The sequence below is a fragment of the Euprymna scolopes genome, chromosome 23, assembly GCF_053919585.1.
Source record: "Euprymna scolopes isolate OS-2025 chromosome 23, ASM5391958v1, whole genome shotgun sequence".
In the NCBI taxonomy this organism is placed as follows: Eukaryota; Metazoa; Mollusca; class Cephalopoda; order Sepiida; family Sepiolidae; genus Euprymna; species Euprymna scolopes.
In genome coordinates, this window is record NC_136504.1 from 103152963 (window position 1) to 103163785 (window position 10823).

At 31.4% G+C, this 10823-nt stretch overlaps 1 long non-coding RNA gene across 1 annotated transcript; it reads right to left on the bottom strand.

The window, feature by feature from the left end:
• Positions 1 to 225: 225 nt before the first annotated feature.
• On the bottom strand, positions 226 to 10577 carry LOC145246083 (uncharacterized). The gene is made up of 2 exons (XR_013863074.1): positions 10459 to 10577; positions 226 to 2695 (listed from the first exon to the last, which is right to left on the bottom strand). It is a non-coding gene; the product is annotated as an uncharacterized LOC145246083 (long non-coding RNA).
• Positions 10578 to 10823: the final 246 nt, after the last annotated feature.

Genomic DNA, 10823 nt, shown 5'->3' on the forward strand with positions numbered 1-10823 from the left:
TATATCTACTATTTCCAACGGATGTAAATAAACAGGTGCCACTGGATAATTAATTCATCAACCAATCAGATGTCTCAGCATAGGAATGCAATTTTTTTTACTTCTTTATCTCAAGATGTCATGTTTAACAGTGATGACGAACATCTATTTCTAATATTTGATTGTGATTAATATTTTCATTTTGTATTTGTTCACGTTTGCTAAGGTAAATACGACAATTAAACATTTTAACAAAATCGTTTTATTACTTAACATTAACACATATGGTTTACAAATAGGTTTTTAATGGCTCATGGCTAATTATAAGCCATTAAGTAAAATATAAACATTCTTAGTCAATTCATGGGTAAAGCATTGTCTATTGTAATACATGCGTACCAATGTAAATTACATTGATTGTTATCGTATAGAATGACTTGATAAATAGCAAGTATTATAAACCAACTATTTTGTACCTTTAAAGCTTTAATTGTTTGATAACTTCACAAACTATAAACAATAAAAAGCTAACACATAAATTTAAAACTAATAGAAATCAAGTTTTATGGCTACTATCCACATTTCGCAGCAACTTAGTGTTGCGGGGATTCTGTTCTTTATTAAGCAATTTGCTCTTACAAATATCAGTATATTTATATTTAAAAAGAAAAGTTTTCACATGCATTCATCTCAACCTCATTAGCAGGCTCTTGAATATTGACATATTTCACACATAATTTCTCTTTTTTTCTTTCTTTTAAGATAATAATGCTGGGTTCGAGGCAGTCAAACCAGCTGCGAACATTCCCCTGCTTTTTATTGATTACAGCCGAGAGCGCTTTTTAGTATCCTAGTTATTACTTTAAGTGCAATCGTCTGGATCTCTCTTGCACATAGTTCACCAGTAACATTGGTTAAGTAGGGCTTTTTTTGTTATTTTACTTCAGTCGAAGTTCTTAGAAATCAAGGGATACATAGATATTCGAATGTTCCTTTAAGTTCTTTATCTCTCAAACAATGAGTTAGTAAAGAAATCGAGAACATAATCTTCTTCTCCCCAATAAACCATTTTCATATGTTGTAGACTATCTTTTGTTTTGGTCTCTTGGTTTTACTGGATTGCAGGACAAGAATTTATCTAGTCTGGTGAAGTATACAGCTTTGTGCTATTACGAGGTAACATCACTTGGAGAAGGTGCACCATTCCTCGTAAAAGCTAATCTGGGTTAGCCATAGTGAGGAGATATTATTTGGGTAGCGAATACTATGTGATTTTGAATATTTGGTCAGGGTTTACTTCGATGGAAAAGTATCCTCATGCCAGGTTGTTCTTTTTTTTTCATTTTTCTTAAACTTTTTCTTCTAGGGGATGGGACATCCAACCAGATGTCTGACATTTACCCCTATTTTAGTGAGTCCAACCAAGAGATCTTTTCAGGATTCTAGCCGTCCCTTTCAGTGCAATCGTTTGTATTTCACTTGCACTTGGTTCACCGGGTATGCTTGCTATGTACTTTTTAAAGTTCTTTTTCATAAGCCCAGTTGCTCCTATGATGACTGGTATAATTGAAACGTCTTTTAATTTCCAATTTCGTTTCATATCATACATAAGTCCTTGACACTTTGTTATCTTTTCCCTCTCAACTCTGTTAAGCCCTGTATCATTGGGTACACTGACCTGTATGTGTTTGCATGTGATGCAACAAACTTGATTTCTTTATAAAAGAAAAATCACATAATCTGCAAGAGTATTGCTTATCTCCTGTATGTGTTCGCATATGACGCAACAAATGTGACTTTCGTATAAAACAAGAACCACATATTTCACAAGAATATGGTCGGTCTCCTGTATGTGTTGCTATATGACACAACAAATTTTCCTTTCGTGTAAAAGAAGAACCACATACTTCACAAGAGTGTGGTTTGTTTCCTGTATGTGTTAGCATATGATTCATCATAGATGACTTGCGTGTAAAAGAAGAACCACAAACTTCACAGGAATGTGATTTGTCTCCTGTATGTGTAAGCATATGATGCAACATAGATGACTTACGTGTAAAAGAAGAACCACATACTACACAAGAATGTGGTTTCTCTCCTGTATGTATTGGCATATGACGCAACATAGTTGATTTAAGTGCAAAAGAAGAACCACATATTTCACAAGAATGTGGTTTGTCTCCTGTATGTGTTAACATATGACGCAACATAGATGACTTACGTCCAAAAGAAGAACCACATACTTCACAAGAATGTGGTTTGTCTCCTGTATGTGTTGGCATATGACGCAACATAGTTGATTTATGTGCAAAAGAAGAACCACATACTTCACAGATATGTTGTTTGTTATCCATATTTGTCAGCATATGATTCAACAAACTTGATTATGTGTAAGATTAGAATGTCTTACATTTGTGTTTGAATGTTACAGAAAAAGATGAAATACAGTTATCACAATATGATGTATTTTTCATTTTTTATAGTTTCTTTTTAACTGTTGTTCTTTGAATATTTCATATATTTTCCCAAATATGATTTAATTAAAAACATGTCATGTGCTTTACAAGAATGTTATTTCTCTGCTTCTACTAATTTCAACAGGAATTTTATATGCATAACTTTTCAAAGTTTTTAAAATGTTTACATATTTCAAGTCAAAAAGGGAATGAAGATCCATTCAATCCAAATGATTGATTTCTTTTGATTTCTGCAACTTCTGCAAATACAAAACAAATTTCATCAATTCATTTCATCTTATTAAAAAGTTCATAAATTCCTTATTCATTCAAAGTATAATGAGTACATTTTAATGTCAATATGGATCTTTTAACAAAATAGATGTTTTTACCAGATATTTAACTCAAATATCCTTAATCAATGATATAAAAAACATTAATTTATGTCATACTTCTTGTAATAATTGTTTTTCATGCAATATAAAATCAAGAATGACTTTCTGTTAAAAATACAAATATTTGTTATCTTTAGTTACAATTAGAATATACTGTCTACCTGATGTTTTCTAAAGTACGTAAATAACTTGGAAAATTTTTGCTAATGTTTAGTTTGTATTAAGTGTGATTTTCACAACGTTTTGATCGATATAACCTCCGACCTTCTCCAGGTGTATCTTGTCGAACTCGGGAATGTTTCTGTTGAACTCGGGAATTTAGACGGAATTTCAAGCAGAACACTTTATTTACTTCATGGGGTAACATGCTCTTGTTCCATTAGCCTTGTCCAAATTCCCAAGTTTGATAAGATACACCTGAAGAAGGTCGGAGGTTATATCGACAAAAACGTTCTGATAATCACACTCAAGATGAGAACAGTAGTCTGATGAATAATAGTACAAATAACAAATCCTCATCTAAAAAATTCAGTAATGTTTAATTGTTATAATTTACGCAGATTATCAGATTAGTATCAGATTAGATAGATTTAGACCATGAACAAACATTTCTGAATTTGTAAAATTTATCCAAAAAGTTAACATATGAGTATTTAAATACACGAAGACAACCTTTGCTTGTTGTAAGAATCTTTTCACACTAAAAACCGCACTTACTGCTGCATTATTTATCCTGTCATAATAACTCGTTAAGGATCAAGTTGTAAAAAAATCAGTTTTTAATCCTTGCTAGTAAATTAGGTCATGTTTTCTATTGGGCAATATCTGCCTTAACAGTCACTGCCAGTAAATGTCAGACAAAGGTGGCTATGACCAATGTCGTGCTTCGTTCTAAGCCTGTGTAAAGCAAGGACCACCATATACTGTGTTTTACGCAAATGTGATTTGCTTCATTGCTGCATATATTTTTGTACTTATGCAGAATACAGACTATGCTATTATATTTTTTATATATGATGTTTAAGTTAGATTTAACTTTATATGGTATTTTTGTTTATTAAAATATTAGGTGAAAGTAATGAATAGTTACAAAAAGCTCTTGCATCCAACGTTAAGGATGAATCTCTAAATAACATTATTTTAGCACAATCTGTATTCCTTATAAGAACCCATTTGTTAATTGATAAGAAAATAATTATACACCACATATCAAAAAATGTAATATGTACATTAAATAAAATAATTTGAGTGACCAAAATATATATTCTGTTTTGTAACATTTGAAACTTAGAAATGTTGTGACAAAAAATGAGTTGAAGTGCTCGAGTACTTTTTGAGAAATCTCGGTTATCATATTTGATTACTTCATAGAGGGAGAAAGTAAGCATGAGAAGGTAAATTATTTCCAACGTTTGTAGAACTCAAAGTATGTGTTATTCTATTGCTTATTGTGTCGGATTCTTTAGATCTTGAAAATTGTTTTTACCCGTTCAGAATTCCCTTAATCTGTTAATCCATTAATCCAATAAATGTAGTAGACAGCGAATCCAGTTGAATGGAGCAATGATAGATTTTGTAGGGAAGGGTACATATTTACATAGGTAGCCATATGAAGTAATGTTAAATATCTATATATCTATAACAGTGAAAGTGTCTGTCTGTCTGTGTACATTTCTCTGTGCAATAACTCTGTCAACTTTCAGTCTACAGACTCGAAATTTGATATACAGGGTATTGAGATTTGGGAAAATCTTTGTAATCAGTTTTCGGCCAGTAATTTAGCTGTTATGGGGTCAAAATTCAACGATTTGACATTTGAGAACTCTACCAAACTCCTCCGCTAATTTTGGGTCTAAACACTTGAAATTTTAGATAAAGATTCTTTAGACATGGATCTAACTTAATAACTTGATTTGATCCCAAAACAATAAATGTTAAGGGGTCGTAATAGGGGTCAAATTTAAAACAAATTTGACCTCTGCAGTCTCTACTAAATTACTCAGACAATTTCTGGTGTAAACATTTTAAATTTTACATAAAGGGTATTCAGAGATAGGGTAAGCTTTTTAATCAGTTTGCGTCGAAAATTTGAGCTACAAATATATAAATCTATGTATTTACGTTTGCATGTCTGCCTAAAAGTTTCGACAGAGGCGACGGATTTTCACAAGATCAGTACTGTTTTGAAGCTCGACCCTTCAGACGACAAATACCGAAAAATTGGTTAAATACATTAATTTCTTCACCCTCAACTGGGCACTTTTCTACAGGTAGGGGTTGCTTTTTTCGCCGATATTTTCGAAAGTCATCTCCTCTTTTCGATTGGCTAGCCTTAATTTAAACCTACGTCACTTCTGGTTTAGTGGTTGTCGTAACAGCAAAGATGTTAAATTTTTCACATTATTTTCCTCCTTCGTGGTATGGATTCAAGCCTGCCTTCCTACTACCACTTTTTTTTTTGTTTTTGCTCAACACACATCTTCAAACACCCGGAAAATGCCTGGCACCCATGTTAGTATGGAATAAAAAAGTAAAAAAGGATGCCACAGTTGTATAAAATTTGTGAAAATGTATCAGTTCTCGGTCTTGTCTTACGATAGTGAATAAAATCGACTGATAATATCCAAAAAACATGCATCAGTTATTGATAGATATTGTGATCATATCGAATTTATACATAGCGTCTATGTTTTTATTGCAATTGTTTTTCTAGCGGAATAATTCGTCTCAATTTAGTGGTAGACCAGATAAAATGCGTGTTAAATATTTCTGACAGGAAAATGTTCTCTACTAAAAAATTTGGCCCATTTTCAGTTATTACATGATCCTGGGACTGACCACCAATCTCCACAGTGAACGTCGATTTTAAACTTTCGTAAAAGTTGTTGTATATTTTAATTAGAACCGTTTCAATGCATATCTTTATTTTTTAATGGCATAATCTTTGCTGATCGCTAGGAGAGGGGAAATATCAAAAGGCAAAACAACAATATCAACAAATGATCATTTTTTCAAAACACTGTAAAAGTAGTCATGATATTTGTTTTGGACTTTTTCAGCACACCTATCATAATCATATCTTTGCAGATTATTAGAAGAAGTGAAATATCAAATCAAAATAATAGTTATTTCCCATTTATCATCTTCCATATACCCTTGGACTCCAATGAAACATCAATTTTACAGTTTTCATGATATTTAGTGGATAACTCACATGTCTGACCTTCTGCATAATAGGAAATTATGTATTTGCATTTTGGCTGTGATTGATAATGCCAAATCACCTTTGCTAGCAGAAAGCTTTTCTATTGTCTAACACTAGAGACAAAGCAGCCCCTTTAGCTATTCAAAGTTTAAGTTGGCTGGAAAAAAGGTAAGAAAGAGAAGGAATTTCAGTCTCCATGCAAGCGGTAGTAGAAGTTATTAGTCTTCTTTATTAGGAGTAGGTGTTGAGGAATCCAGTCATAACTGGGCTAACAGAATTAAATTTATTACCTCATAGTCTGGGAAATGATTATAAGAAAGTGGATACATTTTGGAGGCGTGACATGAAGTCAATTTGTATTATAAAAATCCATTTTAATGATTCTGCAGTTGAGTTAAAAAAATTGTTAAACTTTGCGAAAAGAAATGGTTGCTTTGTCACATAAAATACTACTCTGCTTTATTGTTGAAGATGACAGGAATGTTGTCTTTGGGGAGCTAATTAAAGTTACAGAAGTGTAAGCCATGTTTAGTTTCCAAACAGTTTCCGATGGTTAGTTGTTCTACACAAGTCCTGGGGGTGACTGGTTCGTAGTAGACAGAACAGTTTCCGATGGTTAGTTGTTCTATACATGTCCAGGAGGTGACTGGTTCTCAGTAGACAGTTCTCGAGCTGGAATCCACAGAGCAAAAGATTCTTCCCATGTTGACATGAAGAAAACATATGCGAAGTTGTCACAGAAAGGTTTAATATTTATGGAGCAATTCTGGTTTCTGATTGGTTGGTAGCAGAACTTTAATTAATTCGATTCGTCAGTTCCTAGCAGCATCGTTTATAAATAGAATCTCCCGAGTGTGTGGGATCATACGTGCTTAAAAAAAAATATTGCAACATACTCTACATCTTTTCTATTTGAATTTTTTTTAGATTGATAATGGCAAATCTCCTTTGCTAGCAGAAATATTTTCCATCGTCTTCCACTATTGATAGAGGGGTTCCTTTATCTATCAAATTCTATTTGTTAATCTTCATGAATGAAATTGTTACTTTGTCTTGCATTTAGGGAGCATGACATGAAGTCAATTTGTATTAAGAAAATCCATTTTGATGATTCTGCAGTTGAGTTAAAAAAATTTGAGAAACGGAATGGTTGCTTTGTCTCACAAAATACTATTCAGCTTTCTTGTTTTAATCTGCTTTATTGTTGAGGTTGGCAGGAAGTTTGTCTTTGGGGAGCTTACTAAAATAACATACTATATATCTCCATAGAACAAAGAAACATATTACTTTGAATGTACATGATTATTGCTGTAAGAAGCAAGCATACATGTCAAGAGACAGAAGGAGAAAAGATTTTAGTCAATAGTAAGATGTGGAATTCCTAAGAAACGAATAGCCCTTTTTAAGATAACAATGCTTTAACATAAGCAAAAAAGAGTATTTTAGAAAGAAGAAACAACAACTGAAAGTAAATGATTTTCACAATTCTTTTATAAATAATAAATCTTACGAATTAAAGGGTGAGCATGTATGTAAAATAAACGTAAAAACAAGCAGAGACTGGCCTGCATAGAACGTAAAAAATGAAAAGAAATTAACATATTACTCCAGAATTATTCTGAGAAAGTGATGAATAATTCAATTAGAAAAAATGACTTATACACAAGAGATTTGGTACTTCCTCGAATATGGAAAAAGTTGTTCCTGTACCCATGTGACTACATATTATTTTATATCAACAGTGAGGGCTAAGAATGGAGGGGGAAACTCAATCAGACATTATTAAATCTTCATGGATACAAGACTATCTCCAGTCATATTTGGTAGAAAAGTAAAAGTTTATAATAATAATAATAATAATGATAATAATAATAATAATGATAATAATAATAATAATAATAATAAAAGTTATTAGAAGGAATCACCTTAAAGCAAGAGTCAACAAAACACAAGAAACCAGCAAATGCAGACTCTGATTAAAAAGACGAAACAATAAACCAGATGATAAGCGAATGCAGCAAGCAAACTAAAAACATTAAAATGGGCATGATCAATTGGGGAAGGCAGTATTATTCAGACAAATCACCAGCAGAACTTCAAAAACAAATCTTATTGATGTACAAACATATATGCCCATTCAAGCATGAAGACCGGATGTAATAATAGTAAACAAGAAGGAAAAGTCCTGCTAGATCATAGATTTTGCTGCAAGTACAAAGAACTGGTCAAAGAGCCCAAAGGTATAAAGAAGATATCAAAAGTCAAGATAACACCAATAATAGGACAATTCAAAAGAAATTTTTTTTTAATGGAGGATTGGAATGAAATGGATGGTTGATAAAAACATAGTAATAATGAAAACGACAGAAATATTTAGGAAAACCCTTGAATGCAGAAACTAATGCACATGATCTAATAGCACAAGCCAGACACAAAAAATACTACAGAAGCAAAACACACAGAAACACCATATAGAAAAAAAAACTGAAACTATAAATTTAAGTTAGTGCCAGTGTTAACAATACAAAATAATCGAGGAAAGTTAGGGAGAATGGCAAGAGCGAGGAAAGCACTAACCAGACCTGCACTGGTTGAGTGCAAAGAGGACTGGTACCTTAAAGAGACTTATTACTACCCACATTCCAGTGAAGCCCAAAAATAAATGGTAGATGGTTGTTACGATAACACATATTAATTTTCAAATGTTATCAAAAAAGTGGAGAATATTAGAAATTTGGGAAGACTTCTTGTCACTCTAGCCCATAGAACACCACAAATTGTTTTCAAAGAGAAAGCTTTGATGATTGCCTGTGTGAAAATTCCCAGTGACTAACAATTAACAAGAAATGTCAATAACAAATAGAATCCAATTTCGAGTGCAAGTAATAATGCGTCAGTTTAAATATCCATACATTAGGCATTGAATAACACTTTTTCGAGATTACGGTTTGTTGGTGTAAAAAGCGAAACACAATGATTCAAAATGGAAAACGAAAAGAAGTACAGTTTTATAAAACAATGCACTAAGTGCTCGTTTCGTTTTTCCGTTCATTATCGGATCGGCATTTCGCTTTTTATATCAACAAGCAAACTTTTTTTTTTTTTTACACAGTGATCACCACTTATCAAGGCCCGGAAGCCACTCAGGGATAAGGGTTATTGCAAGTACATTACGTTAGTGTGGAGATTTGATGAAGTGTTTACTTAAGGGAGCGGTTCATTAGGAATTTGTTAATATTGGACTTGAAGACATCCAAGTTGTAGTCATGTTGGAAGCAGGCAGACTGTTTAAATAAAACTTCTAAAAAAAAAAAAATAATAATCCGGAAACCATGTTATTCAATACTTCATGTTTGAATTTTAAGTACATATTTCTTATTAAAAATGAATGTTTCTCAATAGAGTTTGATTCGAAAACATTTCTTATAAATAATATTAAAAAGAAAAACAGTTTTATGTTTACAAAGAATTTTCTTTTCTCGCAATAAAATCACGCCGCGATTTATTAATTTTGCCGAGATTTGAGACGCTGGAAAACATACACAACTTATTATTTTAAATCTATTAAGTTAAACAAATTTATTTTATTAATTTTTTAATTATTTCAATTTTTCTTTTTTTTTTTTTTTTTTTTTTTTGCTTCCACTGTGACGATAGTTGCTGAGAAGAGAAATTTGGGACAATAAAACATTGATTTTTTTTTTTTTTTAAATTTTTTTTAACATTATTTCTTTTATTGGTAATCTTGAAGATTCGCCTTCCTTTGTTTACAAAGTCATTTGGCGGAAGTGACGTTCGACATATTTTTAGCTACGGATGATCAAAACTGTATAGAATGAAGTCTTCTTTCTTTGTTTGTTTTTTTTAGAAGTTTTATTTAAACAGTCTTATTGGAACTTAATGGACTGTTTTTTTTTTGTTTTTTTTTAGATTTATGACCTGTTTTTTTCCCCATCAAGTTCAAATAAAGACTGTTTGAATAAAACTTTATATATATATATATATATATATATATATATATATATATATATATATATATATATATATATATATATATATATATATAAGGTTCATTCTATACAGTTTTGGTCATCCGTAGCTAAAAATATGTCGGACGTCACTTCCGCCAAATGGCTTTGAAAACAAAGGAAGGCGGATCTTCAAGATTACCCTTTTATTTTAAACGTTAAACAGCGAAATATTTATTTACCAAATTTAAAAATTAAAAAAACAAAAAAAACAACAACATTTTCTTACGTAGATGATAAAGGCTTTGTTATTTTCCCTTTTTTTGTCAGTTGTTACGTTTCTGGCATTTTTTTTTTTTTTTTGATTATTCGCTTAGTAATTCGTATATTTTTTTTAAACGTATTCTGCAAAGAGGATTAAAATAACGATACTAAATTAATGTAGTGATACTTACTTTTTGTTTTATAATCTGCTTTCGACTGATTTTTTCTGCTTTTAGAAAGAAAATGATTTTTTCACATGTGAGTGGAGTGTCTTCGCAAATTGAACTAAAAGTTCAAGATGGTGTACGGAAAAGCAGGTTCGCAGAAAACAAAATTAAAGAGAAATTTTTTTTTATACTTATTTAGAAATATAGCCGATTTGGTGAATATCATGGATAAAAGTAGTGTTATTTTATTCATTTCAACATTTTAATATTGACATGTGGGGAAAAAGATTACATACTTCATGTATGTGTATATGTGTGAAAATATTTAACCGAAAACTACCAATCATAAAAAAAAAAAAAAAAAAAAAAAAAAAACGGAAATACCTAGA